At 39.3% G+C, this 27,421-nt stretch overlaps 1 protein-coding gene and 1 long non-coding RNA gene across 11 annotated transcripts in view; one reads left to right on the forward strand and one right to left on the reverse strand.

The window, feature by feature from the left end:
* Positions 1 to 27,421, reverse strand: part of plekha5 (pleckstrin homology domain containing, family A member 5) — a 429,638-nt gene that overhangs the window by 147,082 nt on the left and 255,135 nt on the right. Inside the window, exon 1 of one of the 9 annotated variants that reach the window (XM_069908669.1) lies at positions 3,844 to 4,011. The exons of 7 other annotated variants lie outside the window; for them this stretch is intronic. The gene's annotated coding sequence lies outside the window, so the exon portion shown is untranslated. Of the gene's footprint in view, positions 1 to 3,168; positions 3,188 to 3,843; positions 4,012 to 27,421 lie in introns of those variants that run through there. One more of the 9 variants, XM_069908670.1, reaches the window with a different exon arrangement.
* Positions 4,994 to 27,396, forward strand: LOC138748444 (uncharacterized). 2 transcript variants are annotated; one of them, XR_011348037.1, is made up of 3 exons: positions 4,994 to 5,145; positions 10,596 to 10,712; positions 27,277 to 27,396. It is a non-coding gene; the product is annotated as an uncharacterized lncRNA (long non-coding RNA). The 2 variants fall into 2 exon arrangements; XR_011348036.1 differs by lacking the exon at positions 27,277 to 27,396 and adding an exon at positions 12,768 to 13,292.

Below are 27,421 nucleotides of genomic sequence, written 5' to 3' on the forward strand. Positions count from 1 at the left end.
GGAGCCGAACAGGAGTGTGGGTATGACAACGGCTCTGTATGCGCTTATAAGCGTATACAAAAAGTGTGTCTACAGATCTAACAATGGAATAACGGTGATAAGATTGAAAAATGCAAATTTTTCGGACCACTGCAAAAGTTCTTTGTAGACTATCTGGAGATTGGATGGAGAGACTATATTGTGCATTGGAATACCTGTAAAAGGGTAGTTACAATGTTTCTGTGGGAACAGGATTTTTGTTAGAGCTTTTGAAGGTAGTAATAAAGTTGCAATAATGAAAATTGAGGCTGATTTTTTTTGTAAAATACAGATTATGGCCCATTTAAAAGATAATGCAGCTGTTTTTATTTGGAGGAATCATTTGCTTATTCTCAAACACACTTTTTAAAAATCATCCTTGGTTCTTCTTAAATTAAAGGCATCATCTTTCAAAATCTCGTACTTGGCTTTTAGCTTTGAGAAATTTTACTTCAATTTAATCTCAACCAACTGGAAATTGTATAAGATTTGGGAACCATGACCAAGAGAACATCGGAGCAAAATGGCAGCCACACTTGATTTAGAGAGGGAAAAAAAAAATCACAGCTAAGTCAGAAAATGTTGAAATAAAAGCCACAAAATGAAAATACCATGCGGGTGACTGAATACTGCTTCTGCTTAAAGCACACCCCACAGTGAGTGGTGGCACATAAGGAAACTATAATTACTATCGAAAAAAATAGACAACTGGCAACAATATGCAAAATATTGTCCACAACTTTAAAGAACCAGTCATTTTGATCTTCAAAAAAAACTGTGAGCAGGGCTCAAGTCATTTGAGCTTGCAAAAAACCCACTCCACAAAAAAAATTATGCTGGCAGTTCAGGCACTCCATGTAATTTAACAGACTGGACAAATAACTGGGAAGGGGATGGGTAAAACCATTCAATAAAAGGCGATCAGTCAGTCACTGAGAAAGAAATGCACCAGATGCATGGTCTTTACAAAAAACATTTCAATTACAGAGAAAGTATCATTAAAAGAGTGAAATGATGCCATCAGCAAAAACAAACAAGATGGGAACAAAGCATGGACCAATGTCAGAGAAGCAAAAGTAATTTGGATTAGGCCAGGCAAAGATCTTGAAGTACTGTACAACCACATGGCAATGTAAAGGCCAAGGGGAAAAGAACTGCTTACTAATGGGTTCATACAAAGAAATTGAGAAGCTGCACAATGAAGGTAAACTTGTACCAGAGCTTCCTTATTTCAAGGACACAAATCCATCAACATCCCTTTTAACAGAACCTGATTTGATCTTGTTCCATTGACCTTTTATTCTATCACCAGGTCTGATTAGGGTTTTTTTTCACCATGTTCAGTGCTCTTGCAATTTAAGCACTTATTCCTGAAAGGACAGCTGGGCCCAGATAATCCCTAGAAATGAAAAGTTGGGTGGGAAATGAGAGATGTGGAAGAGAACGGTGGGAGGAACAACAGAGACCCCGAGGAAAACCCACGCAGGCATGGGGAGAACGAAAAAAACTCCTAACAGTGCAGGATTCGAACCCTGGTCCCAATCGTTGGCGCTGTAATCATGACGCCCTTCGACTGCTACGTGATCTTATATTTGTGAATTTTCTTCCTGACAGGGAGTAAAGAGAGTATGGCTGGGATAGGATGAGTCTTTTAACATAAATGTTGGCTGTTCTTCCAAGGAAGCATGAGGTTTCATTATCGATGATATGGGGAGAGGAGTTTAAGTGATAGCTTGAGCCAGGTCACGTAGGTTGTGGATGAGTTTGCTTGTTACTGCTGTATTGAAGACTGAACTATTATTGATGAATAGTAACCTGACTTGTTGTCCAGATGTTTTTGAGGTTTGAGTGCATGGCCAAGGGGTATGGCATCAGGTGTAAACCATTACTAAAAGAAAAAAAATCTTCCCCCGAGGCTATGCACCACAGACACATTGTTTGTTCAACATCATTCTTGGTGTAAAAATCCCAACCCCAGAATACCACTGCAGTGATCTATGCTCAATCATTTTCCACCAATTCATCACATGGTCAGCAATTGCTGACAAATGTGCAATGTTAATTGTATTTTAACTCCTAAGCAAATGAAGGGGTGCACATCAGCATCCAGCAGGACCTGAAAATAGTCAGACCTGAACTGACAGTAAAATTTACACTACAAGAATCAACTCCAACAAGAGGGAATCCAGAAATCTACCCAGACATTACTCATTGAACCATATTGGAAGCACTTTTGATCAAAAACTAGCAATATAAATATTATGGAGACCTGGCTTTCCTGAGGTTAGTCTAACATATTAAATTCTTTTCACCATCTACAGTACACAAGCTGAGTATAAGACTGATTAATTTCCATTTGCCTTTATTAACACAAGTCAAGAGGCTCAACATCATGCAGGACAAAGCTTCCTACTTGACTAGAATGCCATTCACCACCTTAAGTATTTATTCCCTCTATCACGAGCACACCATGGTCGTGGCATGTACCATCAATATCAAAACTCAAGCCTCGACCACCAAAAGCTGCAGGTGTTTTGGATCCATTGGAAAACTGCAATCTGGAGGTCCCCTTCCAAGGCAAACAGCGCCCTGCTTGGAACAATATCACTACTGTGTCGTGGTTGAATCATGAAGACCTTTCCATGTCAGGTTTTAGAGAGGACCTACCACAGGACAGGAGCAGTGCTGACAAGTAGCTCATGCACAGTCGGATAGGCAACAAACAAGGTGCCCAGATTCCAATGAATAAATAAATATGAAATGCAAGTAAATAGTCGTTAAACAATGCCACTCAAACCGGAAAACCTCCTGGGATATCTGAAACTTGCCATACAGCAATCTTTAATGACAAAAATAAAGCCCAACCATGTACCTCAGAGCTGTACCAAATAAGCATTGATCAGGATCACCACAAGGGTGCAAAAAAAAAACTTTCTTAATTTGATTGAAGTAGTTTTTTTTAAATAAAAAATTCCATTGAAATGAATGGTAAAATGAAAAGAACCAGGTAGTTCTGTCTCTAAAATTCCTATTCCCTCACTTCAAAGTTAGAATACATCACAGTTTTAAATGATTTGTAACACACTGTAAAACCACTGCCAGTTATTTTTAAAAGGATCACATTGATTAAGTTGATCATACAATTTTTACCTGGTTTTAGAGACCGCAATACCCTAGATACCTAAATAGGTCTTGCTTTCTGTGGCTTAATATAGATAGCTAAAAGCTATCTATGAAAGGAGACATTTCATCCAGCCACACCATAAAACAATCTGAGAAATAAAAGAACAAATGGGTAACATAAGCTGACAAATAGTGAATTATATCCCAAATTTACAAGTTTTGAAATAAAATATTAATGGTTATTTCTAAATTCCTCCATCTTGATTTCTGACTGCCTTTATATATCTGGAAATCTACCAGACAAATTTATTTTGATTTTTCTTCTGTTTTCACTATCAGTTGCAAGCTCGTATCAATCCATGGAGCAACTAGCCATCATCATTAAATCATCGAGGCATAAAATCTATCAGTGATCAGAACACACAGTGGCACATGAAAAAAAATCAGTTTTTTTCCATCTGGCAATGAAAACTAAAAATACATCAGATTTCACATTGCCTGCTCTTTACAAATTTCATAATATTTTACTTGCAGTTAAAGACCATTTTTTGCATTGCCTTTAACCCGAAATATTTCCATCTACGAATCAAATGCTCATATTAATCTGAAATAGGAAAGTAAAGGTGCTCAGAAAACTTTAAGAAAATGATAAACATGACACGCAACTCGAATAAAGCATTGTTCGGCTGATCATAGTCATACTTGCGTTGTATCAGTCAATTGCCTGAGTCCTGCTGCACGATTCCAGCAAACTGAACCAGCAAAATAAAAATAGAACCACAGCTCCAAGTCAGACTTTAGTCTTCAAGGTAATTCAATCCTTTTGCTGAACTCCCGACAAATCTGTCAAGATGCAGCATTTGCTCGGCTCTGAAATGGATCCCGCTCCTTTGAAGAGGCTCCCCAGTGAGCACTCTATTGCCCAAAGAGAGGGAAATAAAGCACTAGGGCTGTCAAGCCCCTTGCAGGAACTGAAACTCGACACCGCACATGATGTCACTTCAACACTCCATTATGAGGAAGGAGCAGGCTCTCTTTCAGACCATGCAGAAATAGAACTTATTTACTAGCTACACTAACCATCAAATTAACAACTGTTCAAAACAAAATGGACATTGACTTGAGGATTGAAGAGAAAGTATATTTGTTTCTGGCAACTTAATACATTACAGTTGTATTTCCATACATATTTTCAGTAAAACCTCCACCAATTCTGCAATAGTGAACTCTGAACATTTCTGGTGAACATTGACATGACTTTTCCTTCATAGGATTATATTAATCTCGGGTGGTTCTGCCCTGTCATCTTAGAAGCAATACTCAATTCTTATCCTGCTTTTATCTCCGAATTTCCACGCAATCTTCCAAAGTACTGGCACTAAATGGATCACCCTATCTTTAAGAACAAACCATCATACTGTGTTACCCCTCACTAAAACACAGAACACATTTAGGGAAACACACACAGAAATGGTGGAGGAACTCAGCCAGTCTAACAGACCTTTTTGGGTCTGAGCCCATCCATGAAGGGCTAAGATCCAAAATGTCGGTAATATATCTTAACCTCCAATGGACGCTGCGAGACCGGCTGAGTTCCTCCAGCATTTCTATGCATTTTTTCCTGTGATGTTGCTTCTATTGTGTTAAAGAAACTTTGGTTACTTTACATTACTTATATTTTATTATCAACTCACAACCTCATGTGACACATCCATTTTGTGCAACTAACCTGGCCAGGAAGATCAACTCCCCAATCACCATATCCCTTTTCATTATGATGTTCAATCGAGCATCATCAACAATCCCTTTAATAACAAGTATACTGTTTTGGATACTGTTGGGGGAACAATCTACCAGGGACAAGCCATGGTGGCCATGTCTCTGGTGCAGAGGCTTGCCCCTCAGCTCAGAAGGGAAGGGGGAGGAGGAGAGCTATGGTAATTGGGGACATTGGTGAGGAGAACAGACAAGAGGATAGGTGAATGAGTTTGAGGCTCCCTGAAGGTATGTTGCCTCCTGGATGCCAGGGTCAGAGATGTGTCTGATAGTTCACAGCATTCTGGAGGGGGAAAGTGAGCAGCCAGATGTTGTGGTCGATGTAGGCACCAATAACTTAGATAGGAGTAGGGATGAGGTGCTGAAGAGGGAGTATAGGGAGTTAAAAAGCAGGACCTCAAGGGTGGTAATCTCAGGATTGCTGCCTCTGTCACCCGCCAGATAGGGTAGGAACAGTAAGTTATGGGAGATGAATGCATGGATGAGGAGTTGGTGGAGGGAGCAGGGGTTCAGATTTCTAGATCATCGGGATCTTTTGAGGAAGGTCTGACCTGTACAAAAAGGACAGGCTACACCTGAACTGGAAAGGGACCAATATCCTGACAGGCAGGTTTTGCTAGAGCTGTTGGGGAGGGTTTAAACTAATTTGGCAGGGTGGGGGGGGGGGGGGGAATGAGAATGTGAGTGCAGAAATTAGGGTAAAGGACAAAAGCATGATGCCATGTGTTCCGAGTTGATGAAGAAGTCCTCGGGGCCAGACGCAATATACTCCAGATTGCTATGGACAAGGAGGGAAGTGATAGGTGGGACAGTGACTATGACTTTAGAGGCCTATTTGCCCAGAGTGGAGGTTCCGAAGGATTGGAGAATGACAAATGTAGCCTCCTTGTTTAAAAAAGGTAATAGGGAAGAATCTTGGGAATTATAGACAGGGGAGTTTATATCACTCACGTGCAAACTATTGGAGAGGATTCTTATATGTCCATAAGTATTTGGAGAAGTACAAGCTACTCAAGGATAGTCAGCATGGCTTTGTGAAAGGAAGGTTATGCCTCATGAGCCTAATTGAATTTTTTGAGGAGACAAAAGAAACTCTTAGACAGGCACACTGTTGAAAGAAATATAGATCTTTATGGGCTAGGGTGGGTTCAGTACTATTTTTAAAGAATATATGGGTTGGCACAACATTAAAGGCCCGAAGGGCCTGTACTCTGGTGTAGTGTTCTATGTTCTATTACATGTTATACAGTATTCATTTTAACTTAAAGTTATATACAAACAAATACAAATATCAACAAAGGCTGAATCTAAAAGAAAAAGAACTGCACGCTTAAAGAGATTCAGCCTGTCCAGAGCTTTGATCTCCTCAACACAGGCGCATGTGTCAGGCTCCACTAGTTCATTACTGTCTAGCACTGGTGGGGTTTCCTCTGATGCTGCTCAGACTGGACCTTCTGCATTTGTCTGTTCTTGTAGCATCACTTGCATTTTCAGTAGACTCTTTCAATTCCTCCTCAGTATTTGACTGTTCTGACAGTGTAGGATCTTGGATTTACTTCCTCTAGAACAGCGGCCTTCTTAACCCAGATGGTGGAATCTTCGAGTCTCATTGTGTCGTGTTGGGCCAGTGGCCCCAAGCTTCTTGCTGACTTATCATAGTTTTATTTTTGTCTCCTTTGCAGTCACTTTTGTCTCTGTTTGATATCTCTGTTCTTGTTTGGGTCTGCAGAGTAGGAAAGTGTGGTGTGTCGTTTACGTCCCATCAGGAGCTCAGCAGGTGACTTGCCATGTTCAAGTGGTGAAGCTCTGCAACTCAACAGAGCGAGATGAGGATCTGAGCCACTAACTTGTGCATTCTTGAGCAGCTATCTAACTATGTGAACTCATTTCTTTGCTTTACCATTTCATTGCAGATGCAGAGGACTTTAAGTTGAAAATCATACTTTTCTTCAAAGTTCTGGAATTCTCTACAGCAGTAGCGTGGTCCATTGTCACTGTAGACAATTTGAGGAATTTAATGTCTTGTAAAGATTGATTTCATATATTTGATCACACATGCAGCAGACATGTTGGGAAGCAGCTCCATCTCAGGATAGTCAAGAGATAGTCAATTCTTTCCATCCAAGTGGAACAGATCAGTCCAATCTGTCTGCCATGGCTCCTCTGGTAAGTCAGTTATGATCATGGGTTCCTTTGGCTGTTTTGCATGATGTTTCAGACAGGTCTTACAGCTTGAAACCATCCTGTCAATGTCAGCATTTATCCCCTGGCCAATAACCAGCAGTTCTCGCCTTCCTCTTGCATTTTTCCATTCCATGGTGCTCCTCATGCACCCTTTTCACCATCTCTTGTCGCTGTGATTGAGGAATGATCATTCTGCTCTGACTGACTAGAAGCCCATTGACAATGCTCAGCTCAGCTCTGATGTTGTAGTATTGCTAACATCTGTGTGCTTCACTCTGCATTGTTGCCATGGGCAGAATAATACAGTGAGCACAATAAGTTTCTCTGGTGTATCCACCAATTCAAAGTCATAATGTTATAGTTTCATCATCAATCTTTGGATTCGTAGCAACATCTCACTGAGGTCTTTCTTGATTATGGTTATTAATGGCTTGTGGTCTGTCTCTACCACTAATGTTGGTCGACCATACACATAGCTGTGGAATTTCGAGTCCATCGACCAGATCTTCACACTTCTTCCCTATCTGTGCATATCAATGTTCAGATGTTGTCATTGTCCTTGATGAATGTACACCTGGCCTCCAATTTTCTCCCACAGCCTGAAGCAGTACAGCACCTATTCCCATTTTTTTGAAGTGTCGGTATATATTTTCATCCTTCTGGATGGGTCAAAGAATGTCAAAAACACTGGTTCTTTAGTTAGAATGGTCTTCTGTTGTCCCCATTCTTCCTCATAGTTGTCCGCCCACTTAATTCACATTTGTCATGTAACAACTCCTTCGGGTACATTGTTTTGGAAGACAGGCTTGGTGTGAATTTACCAATGAAATTGATCATTTCCAGTATTCTCAATATACCATTTTTGTCAGTGGGTTTGGGCATCTCTAGAATTGCTTTCACCTTGCTCTTGTCTGGCTCCACACCTGCCTCCGACAGCTCATCACCGAGAAAGATGATTTTCTTCACACCAAACTGACATTCTGCTCTGTTTAGCTTTAACCTATACTTCTGGATGTAGTTGCAGTTTTGAAACAGTGCATGATCTCTTGTATATTGTCTTATCTACTGTAGAAACTATGTTCTCATTTTAAAAATACAAAAAATTTTATGTGAATGCATTTTTAATGTTTAAAGGTATCTATTATTCTCCACGCAAGTCAGATTTATACCAGACAGTCCCTTCCAAAAATGCACAAAAGTAATCAATAATGCAAGCTGATTCATTAAGTCAATATTACTGAACTTTTAAAAATGCACAGAGTAGAAATCACAAGAAAAATGCTTCCTTTCCATGCATTAATCATAACAGAAGTACTTTATAAAGATTTGTGGGTTGAAGTGACTTCTGAGAAATATTCATACCAGTCACAGAACAGACGATTACTTAAGAATTTCCAATTAGATAACATAAACTCCTTCCAAATTTAAATTACAATATTTTCAAAATATACAGCAAATTATGGTGCATAATTTTCCACCCTAAATTGGAATACATGCTCACTGCTATGTAGGTACCAACTTACCATTTGCTGGAACATTATCATCTATCCAGATAACACAGAATCTGGCTCCATGCACATCAAGCACACAGTGACATTAATTCTATTCTAATCCCATTATTCTCCCACATTCCCATAAACTTACCCCAGAATCTGCCATTCATCTACACATTCATTTCCCCACCTACCCTGCACTCCTTTGTGAGGAAACCACAACAGGCGGATAGAACAGGGTAGAAGAGTTAAGATAGCGAAGCGGTTAGCACAGTGCCTTTACAGTCCCAGCGATTGGGACCAGACTGCCGTTTGAATCACGTGCTATCGTAGTGAGTTTGCACATTTTCCCTATGTCTGTGTGGGTTTTCTCCAGGGTCTGCGGTTTCCTCCCACTTTTCAAAAACATCCTGGGGGCTGTAGGTTATTTGGGGGTAAAATTTGGCAGCGCAGGTTCGTGGGCAGAAATGGCCTGTTACGGTGCTGTTTATGACTAAATTTAAAAAAAGTTAAAAAGAAAAAGACACACAACACAGTTAAATGGGAGAACTGTACAAACAATGCAGAAGGCCATGTCTGAACCTATGTAGCTGGAGCCGGAGGCAACACGTCAACCACAGTGCTATCCATGTTGTTTCGATCCTCAAAGGTGCCACCGTGAGCAGCTGCAGGGTCGTGGGTAGGGAGGGTGAGGGCAGATCGAAGGAGCAGGGTTAGATGGAAGGAAGGGGTGGATGAGCAGAAGTGGTACAATAGTAATATTCAGAATCAGAACTTATTGTCACGAACAAGTCATGAGATTCGATGTTTTGCGGCAGCGTCATAGAGCAAACATTCATATTATAACCATCTCACAACATTACTATAAATTTAAAAAAAAATTAAAATAGTAGTGCACAAAAAGTGAGGCAGAGTCTTTGGTTCATCGATTACTTGGGAATCTGATAGAAGTGGGGAAGAAGCTGTCCTTGTGCCATTGAGTAATTACTTTAGGCTCATGTATCTTTTTTCCCCCCCCGATGGTGGCAGAGTGAAGAGGGCATGGCCTGGATAGAGTTTGTTTTTTTAAGACATCGCGTTATCTAGATGTCCTTAATGGTGCCTGTGATGACGCAGGCTAAGTTAACAACCCTCTGGAGTTTATTCTTGTCCTGAGTGTTGGCACTTCCATACCAGGGAGTGATACAGCCATCCAGAATGTTCTCCACAGTAGGGTTTTGAGAGTTTTTGGTGACATACTGAATTCTCTCAGATATCTTACAAAATATAGCCACTGGCGAGCCTTCTTTGTGATTGGATCAACATGGAGGCTCCAGGACAGATCCTTGGAGATGTTGACACCCGGGAATTTGAAGTTCCTGATTCTCCCCTTCTGAGCCCTCGACGAGGATTGGGTCATGTTCACCTGACTTCCTCCTGAAGTCTACAATCATCTCGTTGGTTTTGCTAACGCTGAGCACAAGGTGGTTTTTGTTGTTACACCATTCAACGAACTGATCTCTATCCCTCCCTGTAGGCTTCCTCATTGCCATTTGTGATTCTCCTGACAACTATGTTGTCTTTACCAAACTTGTAGGTAGTATTGGAATTGTACCTGGCCACACAGGCATGGGTGTATAATGAGTAGAGCAGTGGGCTAAGCACACATCCTTGGGGTGTGCCCGTGCCGATAATTAGTGAGGAGACGTTGTTTCCAATTCATACTGACTGTGGTCTTCCCATGAGAAAGTCAAGGATCCAGTTGCAGAGTGAAGCCTAGAGCTTGAACCTTCTTGAGAACATACTTGGAAAAAAAAAATTGTGGAATTCCAAGATAATTAAAATAGAACCCAATGAAATAAATCAGCACATCTTCCCCATCTATTGGAAGTAGGTAAATTGAGTGTTGCCGCAATATTATCCAGAATCACACTGGTCGACAAGATCCTTGTGCTGACTTTTAAAAATTATACTTTTCTCCATTTCCTGCAGTGTTTTAATACTATCTCTATTTTCTCCAAGCCTGCACAATTTGACGAATATTACGCTGCTCTCTGCAGTTATTTCCCTGTTTGTTATTATTGCATTTCCTGCTGCATTCACAAATGAGCTGGAGAAACTCGACACTGGAAGAAAAAGGTAAGGGTTTTGACTCAAAGTCCTTCGTCAGGGGGAAGAAGAAGAATAAACAGGTGGTTGTCTGAGTAAAACGTTGGAGGAGAGAATGGAGGAATGGGAACAGGGAGAAGCACAGGCTAATAGGAAAGACAATAGGGTGAATACAAGGGAGGGTTAAGAGAAAGAAGCTAAGAAATGATAGGGGAGGGAGCAGAGAGCCAAGAAGAGTGGCTTTCTGATAGAAGATGGAGAGCTGGAGGAAAGGGGTGGGTGGGAAGAGAGGGATAGGGAAAGATAGAGACACAGGGAGGGGAGGTCCATGAAAATTGGAGAAATCAATACCAATGCCCTCTGGTCAGAAGTTAGATTGCCTGGACAGCACTCAAAACGAAGCTACTTACTGTATTTTGGTTCGAGGAACAAATAAATAATTCAACGTACATCATCTGACAAAACAATAAAAAGTGATAAAGCTAAACAGATGAACCCTAGGTCTGGTTATCAAGAGAGCCATTGCTGGACTGAAACAAAGTCGCTGTAATTACTGGAACAGAGGGACAGTTCTGGGAATCATGTTTGACACCAGATAGTATTTCATTCAGTCAGCTCTAATTGACAGTCCATGTGAACAATGCAGCCTGCCCAGTGGATGAAATGTGTATTTAAATGCTGGAGATTTTGGCCTAGGAGTGAATGTTGCTATTGGTACACTGCACATGGATTTGGATGCTTTTGGCAAGGCTAGTGGGATCAGTCAGTTTTGAGGTGCCCTCTATATGTAATTTATGTCCCAAAGACACACAAGAGGGCAGGGATCAATGCCCAGCAAACCATGACCCTGGAGATGGATTTGAGGCCAATCTTCAAATACACTTTTCCCCAAATAGCTAGCAGTTAAGGAGATGGTTAATTTTATCATCCATCTCTAGCATGGTTACCATAGCAGTTAATGCAACACTGTTACAGAACCAGCGATCAAATCCCCTGCTGTCTGTAAGGTGTTTGTGTGTTCTCCCATATCTGCGTGGGTTTTCCCCGGGGGCCTTCGGTTTCCTCCCACTGTTTAAAGCTTAACGAGGTTATACGTCAGTTTGGTGTATTTGGGTGGCACAGGTTTTAGATATACCTTGCTGTACATCTAAACTTAAAAAAATCTTTTCGATGAAAGCTCATTCCCAACGTGATAAACTACCCACATTTTTCCAGGCTTTTATCATGGACTTTTACTGTTGTAGGTTGGAAGGGATTCCTTTGTTTTACAAAAATGTGAGGCCTATTGATTCAGTGACCAACGTGACAAAATCTCGCAGCTCACATCCAAACAGGCGCAAATGCAAGGATCATTTGAGGACTTAACTTCATGACTGAAGTTGAGGGTAAACTTAGTTATGGAATGGAAGCAATGTGCGCAGTACTATTTCTTATTTGCCTTGTAATTTAGTTCCATCCCAGCAGAAAGCTTCCTTGAGGTGAGGTACATCAAGAAAGGTTGGGGAGATGATGGAATGTTGTTTTATACCATTCTGCAACAAGACTGAATCTGCTGAAGGCCTGTTGATATAGATCATAGCATGTAATACCATCATGAAATAAAGTCAAGATGGAAACTGATTTGTGGGCAACCAAATTAGAAAAAGAATGTTCAAAAATCCCTCCTCATGAGGGAAGGAAAGACTATGTACACTGGTAAATGCTGATCACAGATATGTCATATGGTGAAGATCGTTCTCACTGTGCTTCCCGAAGGACAGAATCAGCAATGCAATTCTGGAAGCAGCTTTTTTTTTACAAGTCACTGGTGACTAACAGTCCCAAGTGGCACACAGCAGTGAGATCTGCCTGCAGTTAGTACAAACAGATCTTGCTGAGTATTTTAACTTAACAATCATCCCTGCAATGACACGAGAGGCCATGGCCAATTGCAATATCTGGGGAAAACTAGCTGCAATGTTGGGAAAAATTAGACTAATGTTGCCAACATAATTCAATCAAAATTCTAACAAAACATAACATGCTCACATGCACCGCAACCTGGCTGCAGGAAGTGAAGTTACAAGAATTTCCTCTGCATTTCAGATGAAAAATCAAGGAGAAAGTGCAACTCTGAGTAAGAGAATACAACTGCAATGTAAACCCAATTTCTGTCAGCATGGGAATGAAGGTTAACGTGAAGGATTAAAATAAATGTTGTAGCCAGAAAGAGAACATTGGCACATAATAATTAATATTTGGGAACTATAAGAGGAAAAGAGGGACAGTTGGCTAGCTTGGAAAGCAGGAACAACATTCAAGGTATTCAGCACCTCCACTGCAATGTGGCCAATAAAAGATTGTTAAAGTCTATCCAGGGCATTTATCCATGCTTCAGAATCATGAAGGGTGACTCACATTGGATGAACAATAATTTTCTAATGGTGGAACTTCTGGATGAGGCCAAGTATTTTGATTCAAGATTGTTGCACTGTGCCTTTGTGTCCTGGGATCCATCCTTTGAGAATGGGTGCACAAACAGAAGTTCTTTTATTAAATTGTTCACCACAATTTACAATATGTGTCAGCATATTACAATTTGGATCTGATTATTCTTGGGGCAGATTTGCTAAATTCTGTCCAGAGCTGACTGTTTCTGTCATTCAGAATGAACGGCGTCCTGTTGCTTGGCTCATGCTTTTTCCAACTCACTTGTCTACCATTACCATTAAAACAAATTGGTATGACATTACACATTGCAGTGGATTTCATTCCTCACATTGAAGGCGCATGGATCCCCATTCAGGAGCTGCTAGGTCTGGAGTGAATCTTGACCATCTATCTCAATGCTGGTGTCAGAATGGAGGGCAGTTTGAACCATTATATCATCAGCTTAATTTCTTGCCCATACCTGTTTCACAGGCTAATAGAGTTCTTTCCTTTTTTTTAAATGAATACAAGTTCATTCTGTTTTCTTCTTTTTGATTTACTTGCCACTTACCTATCACACATTAACAAATTTGTTCAATCAGCTGTGGTTGGATTTTTGGGTTCAAATCAACTTTTCCAAAATCTAGTCTTAATGGACATCCTGGATTTCTGCTTTTCAAACACTATATTGAAATTAATCACATTATCGATAATAAAAGATTTCTTAAAAATTACACCCTTCACCTCTCAACTAAATGTGATGAAGAATTATTAAATATAATATGATCCACTTCATTTCTGTGTTTGGGACATACTGTCTCATCTGATTACACCCAAAAAATTGCCTTCATTCAGAGGAACCAACCTATTTCAATGGTAAAATGGGCTCACATAACAGCAATAAAACGACTTTACTTTTACTACATGTTTATCCAATATTCATATTGATATTTTGTCATAAAAATAAGGATAAGACTTGAGCAATTAAATGTTGGTTCTGAAACAGGAGAATTCACAATGGGGAAGAAGAAGACAGATCAGTTATACATATATTCTGGTTCTGATTTCCCCGAAAAGGACATGTACCTTTCTAGAAATGTTAATGAATCAAAAATCTAACAAAGATGAAAAACCAAAGCGGATTAAATTCAATCGGGAAATGGAAATAGAGCTCGAGGTTGAAAGCCGATAAATTCTTTGAAATGATCAATTGAATTCAAGTGTTGAACAAAGTGGCTGTGGAAATGATGCATCTATTATAATTTTCCAGAATTCTGTAGATCATGGAACAATTCGCACAGACTGAGGATTAGCAAATGTTACCATTATTTAAAAAGGAGAGAGGAAAAAAATAATCCACAGACCAGTAAGAAAAATACTAAACCCAATTTTAAAAGATGAAATAATTGGACACTTAGAAACTACTAACACGATTAGCCAGAGTCAACATGAATTTAAGAGTTTTGTTTGCCAATCACGATTTTTTTTTGAGGATGCAGTTATTGGAATTGATTAGGGATAACAAGTGAACGCAACACATTTGGATATTCAAACAGCTTTTGATAAAGTCTTGCACATCAATGGTTTTGCTAAGGAAACAAAATGTAATATTTCAAATTTTCTGAAGACATTAAACTAGGTAGAATTGTGAATTATGTAAAGAAAGCGAAAGGACTTCAGGCATCTTAGATTGAACGAGTGGGCATAGCAGATGTAGAATATAATGGAAATAATTGATTTTGGAAGGGAACACAGAAAAGAGACAGGACTTAAATGGTGTTTGATTAGAAATATTCTTTACAGCAGGATTTGGGTGTTCTGGTAAACAAGTCACTAAAAGAAAACCTGCAAATGCAGCAAGCTGTTAAGGTCGCAAGAAATATATTGGTTTTCATTGCAAGAGGATTTGAGCAGAATAACAAGGATGTCTTGCATCTATTAAACAGAACTTTGCCAATACCACACCCGATGCATCATGTTCAATTTTGGTCTCCTGACCCAAGAAAGTATCTGTGTGTGGTGGAGGGAGTGCATGAAGGTTCAGCAGTGATACTCAGGTGGACAATAGACAATAGGAGCTGGAGTAGGCCATTTGGCCCGTCGGGCCAGCACCGCCATTTTAGATCATGGCTGATCATTACCATCAGTACCCCTTTCCAGCCTTATCCCCATAACCCTTAACTCTGTTACCCACAAGAGTCTTATCTAACTCTCTTTTGAACATAGTCAGCGAATCCGCCTCTACCACCCTCTGTGGCAGAGCATTCCACAGATTCACACTTCTCTGGGTAAAAAAATGCTTTCTCATCTCCGTCCTAAAGGGCCTACCCTGTATTCTTAAACTATGCCCTCTAGTCCTCGTCTCCCCCATCATTGGGAACAAGTAATCAGACTTCACCTTGTCTATCCCCCTGATGATTTTGTATACCTCAATCATGTCCCCCCTCATCCTTCTAAACTCCAATGGATACAAGTCCAGTTTTTCTAGCCTTGCTGCATATGACAACCCTGCCATCCCTGGAACTAACCTTGTAAATCTGCGCTGCACACCCTCTATAGCTAGTATGTCCTTCCTCAAGTTTGGAGACCAGAAGTTTAGGGATTTATGTTCATGAGTTTAGAAGAATAGAAAGTATCTATTTGAAATTTAGTCTGTCACCTGCATTCTTCAACAAGATGCACCATTGAAAATATCCTGTCAGAATGAACCTCTCTGCGGTACAGGAACTGCCATCCTGTCAGAATGAACCTCTCTGTGGTACAGGAATTGCCCTGCCCAGGACCACAAGAAAGCATAGAAAGGTGTGAACACAATTCAGACCATCAGAAAAATCTAATGCTTCTCACCGCCTCAAAAAAAAAGCAAGTAATAAGACTCATCCCAGCCCAGTCGCACTCTTCACTCTCTTCCCATCAGGAAGAGAATCACATAAGATCATGCAGTAGCAGTTTCAAGGACACCTTCCCACTATTAGACTTCTGAATGAACCTCACTCCAGTTAAATAATGTTGCTTTTGCTCGGTACCAACAGATCTGTCCCTGTAACGCTGCAATATGCACCATGTTTACATGCTGTGCTATGCACAGGATGTGTAGATGCATTGCTCACAAAACAAATCTCACTGCACCTTGGTACACATGGCAATAAACTTGAACACGAACTTATAATTAAATTATAAGATTTATTATACAATAAAATGTACAATACAGTAAATTCAAATTACTTGCAAATTATTACTTTAATAAATGGAAGCAATGGAATGTCAAATATTTGTTGAAATTTAAGTGTTTACATCTTAATGCTAAAAAGCAGCAAGGTAGGAGATTGATTTCAAAAGCTAATATCTAAATAAAACTTTTTTTTTAAATATTTTCACATTATCCATATTAATCAAAATACACACAAACATTTCCCTCTTGGATATACAATGTTATTTTCTCTCTTCCCTCCCTCCTTCCCACCCCCCTCCAAACCTATTAAAAATTCAACATATACAAGACAATAAACCCATTAAACAATGTCATCACACAATGAAAATAAACAAGAAAATTGTGTCATCTACTTTTACACACTGGGTCAGTTCATTTTGTCATTTTCTCATTCTATCATTTTAGGGGGTGGAGGTCTGCGGTAAGCTCTCTCTGTTGTGTTCCATGTACGGTTCCCAAATTTGTTCAAATAATGTGACATTGTTTTTTAAATTATTTTTTTTTTCCCCCAATGGAATACATTTATTCATTTCCATGTACCATTGCTGTACTCTCAGGCTCTCTTCTGATTTCCAAGTTGACATATTACATTTTTTTGCTACAGCTAAGGCTATAATAATAAATCTTTTTTGTGCTTCATCCAGTTTAAGGCCTAATTCTTTACTTCTTAGATTACTTAGAAGAAAGATCTCTGGATTTTTTGCTATGTTGCTTTTTGTGATTTTATTTAATACCCGATTTAGATCGTCCCAAAACTTTCCACTTTCTCACATGCCCAAATTGCATGTACTGTTGTTCCCGTTTCCTTCTTACAGCGAAAACATCTATCTGATAATATTGGATCCCATTTATTTAACTTTTGGGGCATGATATATAGTCTATGTAACCAGTTATATTGTATAATGCGTAACCTCATGTTTATTATATTTCTCATAGTTCCGGAGCATAACTTTTCCCATATTTCATTTTTTATCTTTATGTTTAGATCTTTTTCCCATTTTTGTTTGGGTTTATAGCTTATTTCATCATTTTCTTTCTTTTGCAGCTTGATGTACATGTTTGTTATAAATCTTTTAATTGTGTCTGTAATCACATATTCAAAGCTGCTTCTTTCTGGTAATCTCAGTCTGCTTCCCAATTTGTCCTTTAAGTAGGTTTTTAGTTGGTGGTATGCAAACATTGTACCATGAGTTATTCCATATTTGTACTTAATTTGTTCAAATGATAATAAATTATTTCCCAAACAACAATTTTCTATTCTTTTAATTCCTTTTCTCTCCCATTCTCTAAAGGAAAGGTTATCTATTGTGAAAGGGATTAGTTGATTTTGCATCAGTAATAATTTTGGTAGTTGGTAATTTGTTTTTTTCCTTTCTATGTGAATCTTCTTCCAAATGTTGAGCAGATTGTGCAGTACTGGTGAACTTCTATATTGCACCAGTTTTTCATCCCACTTATAAAGTATATGTTCTGGTAGCTTCTCCCCTATTTTATCTAGCTCTATCTTGGTCCAATCTGGTTTTTTCCTTGTTTGATAAAAATCTGAGATATCTTAATTTTGCTGCTTTATAGTAATTTTTAAAGTTTGGTAGCTGCAAACCACCTTGTTTCTACCATTCTGTTAATTTATCTAGCGCTATCCTCAGATTCCCCCCTTTCCATAAGAATTTCCTTATTATTTTCTTTAGTTCATTGAAGAATTTCTCTGTTAAGGGAATTGGTAACAGTTGAAATAGGTTTTGTATCCTTGGAAAGATATTAATTTTAATGTAATTTACCCTTCCTATCAGTGTTAGTGGTAAATCTTTCCAATGTTCTAAGTCATCCCGTAATTTCTTCATTAATGGCTGATAATTTAATTTGTATAGATGGCCTAGATTATTATCTAGTCTAATACTTAGGTATCGGATTGCTTGTATTTGCCATTTAAATGGTGATTCTTTTTTAAACTGAGTAATCCGCATTATTCATTCGCATCGCTTCACTTTTATTTGCGTTGATCTTGTACCCCGATATTTCTCCATATTCCTTCAATTTCTTATGTAATTCTTTTATTGTTATTTCTGGTTCTGTTAAGTATACTATGATACCATCTGCAAATAAACTGATTTTATATTCCTGCTCTTTTATTTTATTTTCTGTTCTCATCAGTTCTGCCAATGGTTATATTGTTAAAGCAAACAGAGAGGGAGATAGTGGACATCCCTGCCGAGTTGACCTGCTTAATTTAAATTGGTTCGATATATATCCATTTACTGTCACCTTTGCCATTGGTCCCTTATATAATGTTTTAATCCAATTAATATATTTCTCTGGTAGGTTGAACTGCTGTAATATTTTTAATAAATAATTCCATTCTACCCTGTCAAAGGCTTTCTCTGCGTCTAAAGCAACAGCCACTGTTGGTGTCTTATTTCCTTGTACTGCATCGATTAAGTTAATGAACTTACAGACATTGTCCGTTGTTCGTCTTTTCTTAATAAATCCAGTTTGATCTAGTTTTACTATTTTTGGTACACAATCGGCCAATCTGTTTGCTAATAGTTTTGCTATTATCTTGTAATCTGAGTTAAGTAGATATATTGGTCTATACGATGCTGATGTTAGTGGATCTTTCCCTGTCTTTGGTATTACTGTAATTATTGCTGTTTTACATGAATCTGGCAAGTTTTGTGTTTCTTCTATCTGGTTCATTCCTTCCAGGAGAGGAGAATTTATAACTCTTTAAATGTTTTATAGAATTCTATTGGGAGTCCGTCCTCCCCAGGTGTTTTATTGTTTGGTAGCTTTTTTAATATATCTTGAATTTCCTCTATTTCCAATGATTTTATCAATGTGTTTTGGTCCTCTTCTTGCAATTTCAGTAGTTCAATTTTAGCTAAAAACTCATCTATTTTGTCTTCTTTCCCTTCGTTCTAAGTTTGGTATAATTGTTCGTAGAATTCCTTAAAGTTTTCTTTGATCTCTGTTGGGTTATATGTAATTTGTTTGTCCTTTTTCCTTGATGCAAATACCATTCTTTTAGCTTGTTCTGTTTTAAGCTCCCAAGCTAGTATTTTGTGCATTTTTTCTCCTAGCTCATAATACTTCTGCTTTATTTTAATTATGTTCTTCTCCCCCTGAAACGTTTGTAGTGTTTCATATTTTATTTTTTGTCCGCCAATTTTCTTTTTGTTGTACCTTCCCTTTTTGCTAGTTCTTCTTCTGTACTTATTATTTCCTTTTCCAGCTGTTCTATTTCCCGAATGTAGTCCTTTTTCATCTTATTTACCCAACTTATTATCTGCCGTCTGATGAAGGCTTTCATTGCATTCCATAATATAAATTTGTCTTTCACTGATTCCGTATTTATTTCAAAGTACATTTTAATTTGGTGTTTAATAAACTCTCTAAATTCTCTAAAAAGGAGTTTAACCTCCTTCTATATGTTCTTGGTGGGATGTCCTCCAGTTCTATTGCTAATAAGAGGGGTGAGCGATCAGATAACAATCTAGCTTTATATTTCGTTTTCCTAACTCTCCCTTGGATATGGGCTGACAACAGGAACAGGTCAATCCTTGAGTATGTTTCATGTCTACTCGAATAATATGAGTATTCCTTCTGCTTTGGGTGTTGTCTCCTCCATATATCCAAAAGTTGCATTTCCTGTATTGATTTAACCATAAATTTGGCTACTTTGTTCTTTCTGCTAGTTTTTTGTCCAGTTTTATCCATCTTGGGGCCCAAATTAAGGTTAAAGTCCTCTCCTATCAATATATTCCCCTGCGTATCTACAATCTTAAAAAAAAATATCTTGCGTAAACTTTTGATCCTCTTCATTAGGTAATAAAACTATTCTTTAAGGTTAAGAACATTTTCTCTTTCAAATTACACTGGGATTCGCAAGCGAACCTCTGTTCTATTTGTGTTAAAATCCTGATTTCAATAGAATTCAATTTCTATCTAATGTTAATATGCAGATTAATTTTCATGTTTCAAATTATCTACTTGAGAGCTCTATACAGTTTTGTTTCTTCCTGCAAATATAGAACATGTCTCACCTTCAACTAGCAAAATTAAAATGATGAAAAGCACCATTCTTCCTATTCTCAAAACTACAGAAACCATTATGCTTCTACTTCCACCAGTGTGGCCATCCCACAGATTGAGGGAAAGAATAGAGAGGAAGTGTATGGTCATTCGTAGAGTGAAGAAAGCAGAAGGAGAAAAGAGATTTGTAGCAGTCCTGTAAATCTACAATTCAGAGCAGGAATGATGAATGCAAATTCAGAAATACAGGAGAGTGGTATATAATGGACAAAATAAAAGCTACATGATCATAGAGTGAGAAGTTGCCACATAGATAGACATAGATAAACCAGAACATGAGATGGCAATGAGAGATTCTATTGCCAGGGAAAAGCAATGTTCTGATGGGGACTAGAAAATTGAAATCAAATTAGGAGCAGGAAATGGGAGATGGTGTAAAAACAGTTGTTGAGGAAAAGATTTTTTTTTTTTAAATGTTTAAGCAAGAACGTTAAGCACAAGGAAAGCCAACAAAAGAGATCCTACAGATGTGATTTCTGGATTTTAAATATATCACAGGAAAGAAATACATCACTGATCAGATATCCAAAATCTAAACATTTTTCAACTGGCAAAGACCAAAGGGACATACAAGGTATAGATTGTGGTAAACAAGCTACTTCAAACTGGATAATTACAACAGGAACTAGAATAAAAACCACAAGCCATGTAAATGTCTAAAGAAATCAAATACTTCTCTCTTTTAAATTGCATATCAATTCACAGAACCTCATGTAATTGAAAAAGACCAGTTTTGTCATCAAGGAGTGAACTCAGATTTACAAACCTGATATTATTTACTGTTCCACTTGATGAATAATTCTCCAAATGTACTTGTGCGCGATTTATAGCACAATTACTGCTGCTTCTTGCACCCGTACAGAATTCAAGAATTTTATTAACTTCACTGTCATCTTCCACTCTTTCCTTACATTTACTTGGACTGTTTCTGACATCTCATAGGAACAAAGGAACGTAGGAAGTAGGAACAGGAGTAGGCCAAAAATGGCCCATCGAGTCTGCTCCGCCATTCAATACGATCATGGCTGATCTAATTTATGACCTAACTCCACCTACCTGCCTTCTCCCTATATCCCCTAATTCCTCTATCATGTAAAAATTTATCTAACCGAATTTTAAATATGTTTAATGAGGCAGCCTCAACCACTTCCCTGGTTAGAGAATTCCAAACATTTACTACTCTCTGGGAAAAACTATTTTTCCTCATTTCTGTCCTAAATCTATTCCCCTGAATCTTGAGACTGTGTCCTCTCGTTTTAGTTTCCCCGGCCAGCTCAAAAAACCTTCCTACATCTATCCTATCCATACCCTTCATAATCCTATCTGTTTCTATAAGATCTCCTCTCATTCTTTTGAACTCGAGCGAATACAATCCTAGACGATTTAATCTTTCATCATAAGTCAACCCCTTCATCCCAGGGATCAACCTAGTAAACCTCCTCTGGACCGTCTCGAAAGCCAGTATATCCTTCCTCAAATATGGAGACCAGACCTGGACACAGTACTCCAGGTGCAGTCTCAGTTACAGTTGCAGTCTTATACAGTTGCAGCATTACCTCCCTACTCCTGAATTCAATTCCTCTAGTGATGAAGGCCAACATTCCATTTGCCTTCTTAATAACCTGCTGCACCTGCAATTTTGCAATTCATGCACAAGCTCTCCCAAGTCCCTCTGCACAACAGCATGCTGTAGTATTTCACCCTTTAAATAATATTCAGCTCTTTTATTTTTCTTGCCAAAGTAGATAACCTCACACTTACTAACATTGTACTCCATCTGCCAGACCTTTGCCCACTCATCCAGCTTAACTCTATCCCTCTACAGACTCTCCACATCCTCATTACAATTTGCTCTTCCACTCAATTTGGTGTCATCCGCAAACTTGGCTACACCACATTTTGTCCCCTCCTCCAAGTCATCAATGTAAATGAACAGTTGTGGGCCTAACACTGACCCCTGCGGCACCCCACTTACCACTCTCTGCCAACCTGAAAAACTCCCATTTATCCCGACTCTCTGCCTCCTGTTAGACAACTAATTTTCAATCCAGGCCAATATACTTCCCCAGACTCCACTTTCCTGTAACTTACTGATAAGTCTCTTGTGCGGTACCTTATCAAACACTTTCTGGAAATCCAAATACACAACATTAACCTGTTCCCCTCTATCCACCGCACCCATTATATCCTCAAAGAATCCTAACAAGTTTGTCAAACAAGATCTTCCCTTTCTAAAACCATGCTGTGTCTGCCTGATTGAACCCTTACGTCCCTCCCCTCTCTGGACTTCAATCTCCATTGCAGGAGACAAACGATCCATGGACACACATGAGAAACCCACAGAATCCCATTACTTCTTCCTACCCTGTCCCTTTTAAGGAAGATAAGCTTTTATCCTAATTCCTCCACTGCAACTACTCCCAGATTAGAACAAAAAACATCACAGCACAAGCCCTTTGACCCATGATGTTGCACTGACCTAGTAAATCTATTCAACTATCTAAACCTTCCCTATTTCACATCCATAACCCTCTATTTTAAATGCATCCATGTGCCTTTCTAAAAGTCTTAAATGTCCCTATTGTACAAGCCTTCACCACCTCCCCAGACAATGCATTCAGTACTCTGTGTTTAAAAAAAACTTACCCCTGACGTCTCCCCTCAACTTTCCCCCCATCAGCTGATAGATATGCTCTGTCAATCCATTCCAGGACACAAACATGCTGGAGAAACTCAGCAAGCATCACAACATCACAAGCATCTGCATTTTACTTCCTGTGGATGCTACACAACTTGCTTCCTTTGGCAGCTGAAGGACCCGCTGAGTTTCTCCAGCACATTTGTGCAATGGATTTGACCCCAGAATCTACAGACTTTACAGTTTAATTCCATTCCCGGGCATCAAAATGTCCCCTTTCAGAAATGTGGCTCCCCTCTTCCTGCCACCAATAAAGGTTGCATCCGTATCTTCTCCGTTTCTTGTACTCTGCTCTCAAATGGCACCCTTGCCCAAGCAGAACAAGGTCCATGTCACTCTGGTCCTCACTTTCCTCCACACACGACAAATTATCCTCCAACTTCAACACAATCCCACCATCAGCCACATCTTGCCCTCCCCACTCAGATCAACTTTTCATTGAGATCAGTCTCTCCGATACTCTCTGGTCCTCACTTTCCTCCACACACGACAAATTATCCTCCAACTTCAACACAATCCCACCATCAGCCACATCTTGCCCTCCCCACTCAGATCAACTTTTCATTGAGATCAGTCTCTCCGATACTCTCTGGTCTGATCTTACCACCTCATCCCCTCTAGGGTTCTTCCTGCTCTAACTGCAGAAAGTGCAAATTTGTCCGAGCAATTCCTCCTTCAGCTCCACAAACAGATGTTCCAGTTGAGGCAAACTCTGCGTGCACACGATCCATCCTAATCTGATGCTATCTCGTGTAATTGCACTGTGCTGCCTCCTATACATCAGTGTGACCGAACACAGATTGGGTGTCTGCTTTAATGATCACCTGCGCTGTCCATAAGTCCAAGTTGCAAACCATTTTAATTCCCCTCACCATTCCTGCAGAAACATTAATCAGTGGGTTTGTAATACATGTCCATGGATAATTTGCCTCCTAAGATGAAGAGGAGATAGGGGAGAGAAACAGTCCAAGTAAATTGAAGGGAGGAGTGGAAATTGGCAGAAAATTAATTAAATTGTCAAATTCTGCACCGGTAGAAGCAGACAAAAGCAATATGTTGGTTTGGAATCTTGGGTAAATTTTAAAAAAAATTTAAATTTCATTTACAGCATGGTAGAAGTCCATTCTGGCCATCCAATTTCACCCAAATTAATCTTCAACTTCATACATTTTGGAGGGTGGGAGGAAATCAGTGTGCCCAGGGAAAACCCACACAGACACGGGAAGAACATATAAACTTCTTAAAGACAGTGCCCAATTCGAACCTGGGTCACTGCCACTGTAACAGCACTGCATTAACTGTCACACTGATCGAGCCGCCCAGGACTTAGAAGAAGGCAGTACGAGAATGGGGATCTACATCAGGTTGGAGGCAATGGCAGGGAAATCACTTGAAGTGATGTGGTCCATGACAGAAAAAGAGTTAATATCCTGAGGATGCAAGAAAATTTCACTTCAGATATTTTTAAAAAGTGTGGTCCCTACAGTCAAAGTTCAAATCAATTAAAATAACTATTTATCGAGTAATTTTGCAGGTGGAAATGTCCATGTGAAATTCAAATTATGATTTGCTAGCACCTTCACTTCGATTGTTATAGAACTAAAACAATGCAAGATACAGCAAATGCAAAATGGTATTACTCATCAAACAAATCAAGAAGAGCAGAAGAGTTAAATATTTCAGGCTGATGACCTTTCATCAGGAGGGCAAAGATGTCACGCTGAGACAGAAGATCTTGGATTGAAGCACATAATTCATTCGACACGTCACTGCAGATAACTGTGATCTTATTTGGACATTAAATCTATTCCTATCAGCCATCTCACATGAAACATGACATCAATGTTGCTCTGGATTCCAGCAACCGGAGTCTCCTGTGGGACACTGATGTCCTGTCTCCATTCAAAGGTGGATACAAATCGGTTCTTAGTGCTGCTAGAAAGTGAGCAGTGGAGTTATCCAACAATGCTGAGCACCAACATCTAGAATTGAATATTTTGTTCCCAGAACACGAGTGTATTTTCATGGATATTAGGCTGCTGATCACAAAAAAAATCACCTTAAAATTTCCTATCACAAACTTTTTTGAATATACAATATGACAGGATATCTATTGTCTATTAGGACAGTATATTGCCCACAAAGCAAGATGCTTTTGGTCAATCCAAGCACTCAGTGAAGATGCTGGGCACATTTGAGGCCGAAGGTATTTACAGATGTTGTGGAGGAATTTTCTTGGCAACTAGAGCACCAGACTACATCCAGCTAATTGACAACATGCTTCAAGCATACAAACCCATGAGGCGCAACATGTCATTGAAAATTCATTTTCTGTATTCACACTTGGACCCCTTTCCTGATGAACTTGGTACAGAACTTGGTGCACATTGCGATCATGGAAAAGCAGTACATGAACAACTGGAATCCATCAACCGTAAAAGACAAGAATTCTGTAGACACCATGGTTCAAATAAAAACACATAATGCTGTAGAGACTCAGCAGATCAAACAGTGTCCTTTATGTAGCAAAGGCAGAGATGTATAACTGACGTTTCAGGCTTGAGCCCATCAAAGTATGAGAAAATACCGGTGGGGGGGGGGGAAGAGAAGGAGGGTGGCAGGGTAGGAGATGATAAGTGGAAAAGGGAGGGAGGGGACAGGAACATTGAGGGAAGATGGGTGGAAAGGCAGGGCTGTGTAGGTGAAAGAACTGGACAGGTAGGAAATAGGGGAGGGGGAAGAAAAGGCAAGCAGGTTTAATGGAAAGCAGTGAAGTCAATGTTCATACCACCTGGCTAGAGGGTACCCAGATAGAAAATAAGGTGTTGTTCCTTCAATCTGCAGGTGGTCAGGGTGGGACACTATATAATGCTATGGACAGACATGTAAGCGTGGGTGTGTGACCCAGAATTGAAACGGCTAGCCACTGGGAGGTTGTTGTGGTTGCAGGTAGAGAAGAGGTGCTGAGCGAGGTGATCTCCCAGGTTTCGACTGGTCTCTCTGATGCAGATAATGTGGAATCCGTCAATGCTGGCAGTAAGATGAGAGGTATCGGATGTGGTGTACAAATGAAAATCATGGCAAAACTTTTTTAGGTCAGTTGAACCAACAAACTTGTCAGCATCATTATGCAATTAAAGAAGTTCATTCAATGTTTCTCCAACTTCCTAGGTGATACAGCAAAAGTGAAATTAACTTTGTGCTCATCTTGAAGTTATCGGACATAATCCCCAATTTTTCTTAGGAAGCAAACCTTTTGAAAAAACTTTGATGTCCAGTGTTATTTGATCTTTCTTCATTGCTATGAGATGTGAGCTCTTGCTGATGGAACACTGACTATATTGTCTACCATATCATAACAATGGGCAGCTTTAGGTTGCAGACTACTGTGTCAGCTCCAGTGACCCAGTTAAATTCTGACCTCTGGTAGAATTCACACATGCCCTGTGCCCATGTGGACTTTCTCCAGTTTCCTCCCACATCCCAGATAAGTGACGTTTGGCAGGTCAATTGGCCACAGTAAAATGCTCATGGTGCAAGTGTGAGGTAGATTCAGTGGAAGGAGAACAAATCTGAATATGGAAAGAGTAAGTTACGTAAAATAGGCAGCAAAAAGAATAGCTCTGTGAGGCAGGTAAGATTAAATGGGCCAAAAGAGCCTCTGACTAGGTTTTAACAAAATGTAGAAAAATGTGAACAATGCTTCTGGAGTACTTCAGTGGACATCAAATAGTTTGTGAACCCCAAGATCATAATAGAAATTTGAAAGTTTATTCATTCTTTACATTTATAGACGTACTAAAAGTTATGAATTACAAACAGTGCTTTTTACAATGTCAATGAGAAATACCGAAGAATTATGAAGACGGAAGTTCACAGACCTGATGTGATAGCACTCTATTCGACAGCTTCCACGACTCAACAATGTCAGTAAAATACTTTGAACATCAGCTCTAAGAATATGAAAATAAGCCAATAATGGAAAGGCCAACATGGCCTGTTTCCGCTCCGTAAATGGTTATATATGGTTATATGGATTCCATAGTGCCTGTATTTTACTTGAAAGCATTAACTTGGCTTATTCATTTGTAGTGCACCAGAGTTCTGGTCTCTGCAGCAAGCAAATACTTGCTCAGTAATGTACCCAAGAATTGTTTCAAAACCATTCTTTTCCTCTAATTCCACAGAAGGCACAACATGGCGGAACTATTCTTACAAAGCAAGCACAGAGATTTCTGCAAGCAACACGAAAGCACCTGCTAAATTATAATAGTGCACTTCCACTACAGATCAGAACCACATCCACTTGCTACCACAAACAAAAATTAAACC

The sequence above is a fragment of the Narcine bancroftii genome, chromosome 13 (assembly GCF_036971445.1).
Source record: "Narcine bancroftii isolate sNarBan1 chromosome 13, sNarBan1.hap1, whole genome shotgun sequence".
Lineage (NCBI taxonomy): Eukaryota > Metazoa > Chordata > Chondrichthyes > Torpediniformes > Narcinidae > Narcine > Narcine bancroftii.